General features: G+C 33.5%; 1 long non-coding RNA gene across 2 annotated transcripts in view; it reads left to right on the forward strand.

Moving 5' to 3' along the window:
- Positions 1-5509, forward strand: part of LOC138332759 (uncharacterized) — a 60080-nt gene extending 54571 nt beyond the window's left edge. For both annotated transcript variants that reach the window (XR_011209866.1, XR_011209865.1), the window contains exon 3: positions 5401-5509. This is a non-coding gene — a long non-coding RNA (uncharacterized lncRNA). The remainder of the gene's footprint in view (positions 1-5400) is intronic.
- Positions 5510-6000: the final 491 nt, after the last annotated feature.

Raw genomic sequence — 6000 nt, forward strand, 5'->3', positions numbered from 1 at the left:
TTCTAGACCACATTTAATTCGCCATACTTGAATTAAAATCAGAGTTGTTGATATCTGATTTTTCAAAACACGGAAATTACAACTTTGCATGTCATTTTGTCTAACAAATACGTTGGTAGTGAAAGTAAAGTGGATCTTTCAAATGAAATATTATAAACTAAAAAAAACTGTAAGTAAACACCCATTCTGTGTATCTGTACTATTTTCCAAACCTTCCATTTTTAACGTTCTCAATAGCTCAAAAAATCGCATGAAAACAACAAGAGTGTGGGAAAGTTCTGTACTAATTCCTAATCTCGATAGAGAATTCGCACCGAAATTCAAAAGTACCACCAATTCTTAAAACTAGGTTTTTGCATACGAATAGTGTAGTGTTGTGTATTTGTTTCAGATTAACCAGATTATTTGGAGGTTTTTGTGTGTCGCTTGCTGGTCATATGACGTAAAACCATGTAAACCAAATCACCACGTTATGATCTTTAAACATTAACTTTCTACAGAAAACACTTTTCTCACAGATTACTACCGATGCTTAAACATATTTTACAAACTCGGGCAACATCGATGTATTGATTAAAACTACAGAATTCTAAACGTTTACGCTAAACCAGTCCTCGTTGATGGGCCCAACGGTGACAGCTTTCCAGCAGAAATACTGCATGATGGGATATTGTCGTAGCATGCAGGACTGTCTGTGTTTTCAATTTTAACTATATGTAATTAAATGCACAGGAAACTGAGAACGTTACATGATTGTATATCCGGGCAATGATTGAAGTCTTTACATTGCTGCATTATATAGTCATAAACTCTTGATCAACAAATCAGTACACTCGTTTGTGCTTTTGGTGAAAAATAATTAAATATCCTTCACACCCATACGGCCTTTTAACGTTTATACCGCACGTCCATAACACGGCTACGAGTCTAATAACATTACTACAACGTTATCACGAGAAAACTCCCCACAAGAAGCCTTTGCTATTTCTTTGTTGTTTTGCAGAATTCGTAAAATGATTCAGTGATCTATCAACATAAGTTTCGTGTATCACTGAAAACAAAAACCAAAACGTGAAAGTTCCTATCCCATCTGATTATGATGATCAGACTATTAGTGGCACTTTAGCTGTCAGACTGTGTTAAAGTTACAAAGAAAACATAATTCGGTGGGATGGTATCGGCCGGCTATCAAACAGGCTTCGCTTTTAAGTGTAAAGACCAGCTTTCACATATATAATCCTATACTCACTATATCTATTGATTCCTCTCAAAAAAACGCTACAAGATGTATCACATACACCCCTGTAATACTGGCGCCAAATGTTACTCCGCTGGATTAGATATATAATGCAATTATGTGAAAGATATTCGTAATGGTTATGGAACTTCGATTTTAAATCTTTTTACAATTGATCGTAGAGGAGAAAATTCCGAGTTCCCGGTGTAAATAAGAATCTACTAAAAGTACCGTATATTCTTACACCTGCTTAGGTAAAGTGAGTCATTTGAAGATTTATCGCTCAGCAAAGCACCATCGTTGTTTTTCGATTACCCAAGCTAAAAGTATTTAATGTTCATTCAACTAATAAATGACGCAATGAAGAAGAGACATTGAAATGGACAACATAGATGTTATTTATTCAAAATGAATCAAAAACTTAAAACAATGACAAAGTATCAACCGAATACTTTTTCAACTAACAGAAACGGAACAATCGTCGTTCGATAATTAGCATGTGAAAGTATTATTTTGATCAACTCTTAAATTAAACCTACACTATTTATTAAGTATTATGCCCTGAAAATTGTGTCGTAATTTTCATTACCAACATTGTGAGCATTACAATATTTACAATGCATCACCAAACATTACCAACATTGTGAGCATTACAATATTTACAATGCATAAGTTTAAATTTTACAAATACAAGTAAAAGTTTAAAAAAAAATCAATATATTGACATAAACAGTGCAGTGAAATGAGTATATATGGTCAGAACATGAAGCCAAGTTGTGAATCAAGTTTTTCTCTACAATTACATTTCACATTTTTACAGTGTTATTAGTAATTGTAGTAATGTCCATCTAAACATGCATAAGGCATAAAAAACAGAATGATACCGTTGGTAAACATATTTGTCGAAGAAAACAAGCATGTTAAAAAAATTCCCCGATTATGGCACATATAACTTTTTAAGGACAATGACAGCCGGAGTCTTGTGGTGAAAACCCGTATATCCCAAGCATAATATCAGACTAGTAAAATCGGTCTACCCTCTCCGACCGGAAGATGCTAATATACACAATAGTTAACGTGTGTACGAGATATGACTGTGGCATTCCAACATAACACGATACAGTTTTCTATATTGCTAAACATTCCTCCCTACAATGATTGTTTTCATTACTCTTCATTTACTACTGGGTATTATACACATAGCTCAGAACTATCCGATAAAACTAGAATAATGTATAAAGTGCATCCCGTAATTACTAAGGTATACAGCAGAAGCTTTCATCTGATGCATATCTTCGATTGTGTGCTTCTTGATATAATTCAAACGCACACTATGATATGCATGTGTATAGGGAACAAGTCATTTCTCTTAGAGTATTTTATTACTACATGGAATTCATTTTACGTAAAAAGCTGAAACTTGGAAGTAAGCAATAGCCCGAATTCTCAGTTGTCAAAGCATAAACTTGGTTTTATATATTATGCAGCTGAAATTTGTATCAGTAAAACATGATATATTTTTCATTCGTGAGAAAGGGAAAATTATTTTCCTATAATATTACAAGCTATGTATGATTTATTTGTTGTGTATACTAGATCTTCTTTACTTTCAATTGACAGTTCACAATATGAATACTCACCATTACATTATAACGACATCACAAACATGTTTTATCACGCAAAGGTCGATTGATTTGATATTGACTGATTACATTGAACATTATGGCTGCACGATATATTAGATTCAAAATGAAAGTGATGACGACACCCGTTTGAATAACGAAACAGATGAACTTCGCACGACGCTTCTGAGATCTTAAATTTCAGTATCCGTTGTAGTTACATCTTATTCGTCGTTAAAGCTAATAAATACAATAACAACTGACTTCTTTATCTCATGATATAGCAGCAATGTATTCATTAACAATGACAAGTTTATACCATTCTAGACGTTACCTACCATCTCATGTCTAGTTGGGGTGTACTGTCCGGTGTCTCAGGCGGTTTGGGTCAGTGAGACAGCACTATAAATTGGCAAATGTGTTTCCATCATTGCTAAGAGACGTAAAAGAAATATACAGGAGCATCCCAAAACATACAGACAGCCATACACGTAACGCACTGCATGCAGGAGAGGCCTTTTTTAACTAACACGGTTAATGGGACGTAAAACAATCCGCAAACCAACCAATCTCTAGGTCATTATGTTAGTTCTATCAAAATTTCCATAGCTATAAGGAAAACCAAGATTTTGAAAATGCAGCTGACATTTGAGACATTTCATATATGACATTTACTCACCGTCGTAAGCAATATAAAATGTATATGTACAATAAATTCACCTTGCCGTCGGTATTACGCCCTGCCCTCGGGGTTTTACCAATATGAATAAACTTGTATTATCCGAAACTATTAAACAAGATAAAAATGTTACCACTGTCATCGTAATGTGAGTAGTGAGTACTTGTTTCCTCTCAAGGCACGTTTAATACCCAGTATTAATAAGAAACCCTTACATGTTTCAAAGTTGTTATGTAACAAGCTGTGAGAGGCGTCTTCTTTATTGCTAATGCAATAAAGTCTTTTTGATAGGATTTATGCTGATGGTCGTGTGAAAACTTACAAGTTATTGAACCCATGGAAGTGTGTTATTATAACGGTTTTTCACACTCTTTTAATGATGCTGCACCCAGCGTTCAGGGAGGTGAATTTTTTCTGTGGAATGATAACACGAATCTCACAGAAGATAAACTCTCAGGCGAACACTTCATAAAATATATAAAAATGTGTTGATTAAAAGATTAATAAATCTGTCAGTGAGTATACTGAAGAGTTTTCAAGTGAGACTTGTTAATGTTGCACGATCGATGATTATCCAATGAACTTTTGCTGATTTTCACGTTTTCGATAATATGATCTTATCTGGAACATAATTGAAAGAGGTTAATCAACATAAAAGATAATTATTCCGTGGTTGTATGGGGTCAGTGATTAATTAGATGGATATTGGTTTTGATGTTATGATCTGAACATGCTCGTGCATAATACAAACATTTCTTCTCATCTTCGTGAAAAAATTCTATGACGAATATGGAGGTTATTTTAAGTATTAATGCATATATGCATTGCATTCCAAATACAATCAATGAATTGTTAAATCCGTTACCTTTATTCTGTTGTTCTGTTTCACCTTTTATCTTATAAAATCCAAACATGTTCCCATTTTAATGTATCTTTCACATCACTCACTTGGAAACGAGCGAACCATTGCCTTCCACTGATTACCAGCTACTATTCCCTTACCCTTCGATACTACAAACAGTGTTGTACTATTTTATTTTGATTTACATATCATTGTCATATTTTGATCAATTGACTAACAATGGATATTTCTACAGACAAATCACGACAGAAAATAACCTACAATATTTAGGGTTTTGCAGTACCTAACATTACTTCAATTTAGTGTATTCATGAGAAAACCCAACATAAAACTTAAATGTGGATGGTTTCATTCATGTAACGTTCCTAACTTATAAACAGAACTTGAATTCAGTTATATCAATTTCAAACTAGGTACGCTATTGCATGTACTATAACAACATTCATTTTACCTGTAATTCGATACATATGTCCATTGTACATAACGAATCTTACCTATGGTTAGTTTTACCATCTTTGCACGGGGTACATCATCTTCGTGTAATACTATTCTGAACAAACAGCTGTCATTGTTGTCAATTCTTACAACTATTGCAATAGATGCGTTTTGTATTACGCTGAAATAGATCGTCATTCATCATGTGAGCTGTACGATGTAAGCTGCTCGAGTTTTTTTTATGATTTGGTTGTCAAGGACACTTCCCTTATCCATACTGACACGATGATGGAGTTTGTATTCATCCTCTAAAAATATATGTACTCAAGAGACAGTGAGGATTTGGTCGGCTCTGCGACGCTCTATAGTGTATTTATGACAATAATAACTAGTTATAAATATTGAATGAGAAAGAGCAGGCTTCGTTGTGTTCGCCATATACTAATCGAAATAGAACAATGGGCTTTGATTGCATTGCAATTCACATAACATATAATTTGATTGTAGTTTAATTCCTAGTATTAATTGAATTGTTTTTTCACTAATGATCTTTGTGTTGTTGCAGCAGATGGTATTGAGTCGGGCGAAAACCATTTAGATTGCCAGCCGGGACAGTTAATTCGAAAGCGGACAGAACTTTGTGCTTTGGGAATGTTTTTACACTGAATTCTTGGTGAGTAATCATTTTAAAACATAAAGAAATATCCATGATTGGCAAAAAATTACCTTATATAACTTATATTAATATTTAAGGCGTAGTGTATATCTGTGATATAGTAATTTACCGATATGAAATATTTTCACATCTACTTAACTTTAACTTTGAAATAACATTATAATTATTAAACTCTTGTTTTTTAAGAATCGTTACAATTATTCAATTGTAATTTTCAACATACAGAAAACTACCTTTTTATAGTGTTTTGTATGAAACCTAATATGATTATTTCTGTATATTTCCTTCAACTTTCATTCACAATTTATCCCCAAATTTGTCACAGTAATCACAATACGTCCCCGAAATGATTATTTTTTCTCTAGTGTATACCATGGGATATTAACCCTGATTTACCGGACTATATTGCCCTATATGATAAATATGTCTGACGTCTCATTTGGCCGGAAAATGAACTCTTGTTGATGACCAACGGTCATTTGCTTGTTA

Source organism: Argopecten irradians, chromosome 10 (assembly GCF_041381155.1).
Source record: "Argopecten irradians isolate NY chromosome 10, Ai_NY, whole genome shotgun sequence".
NCBI classification, from domain to species: domain Eukaryota; kingdom Metazoa; phylum Mollusca; class Bivalvia; order Pectinida; family Pectinidae; genus Argopecten; species Argopecten irradians.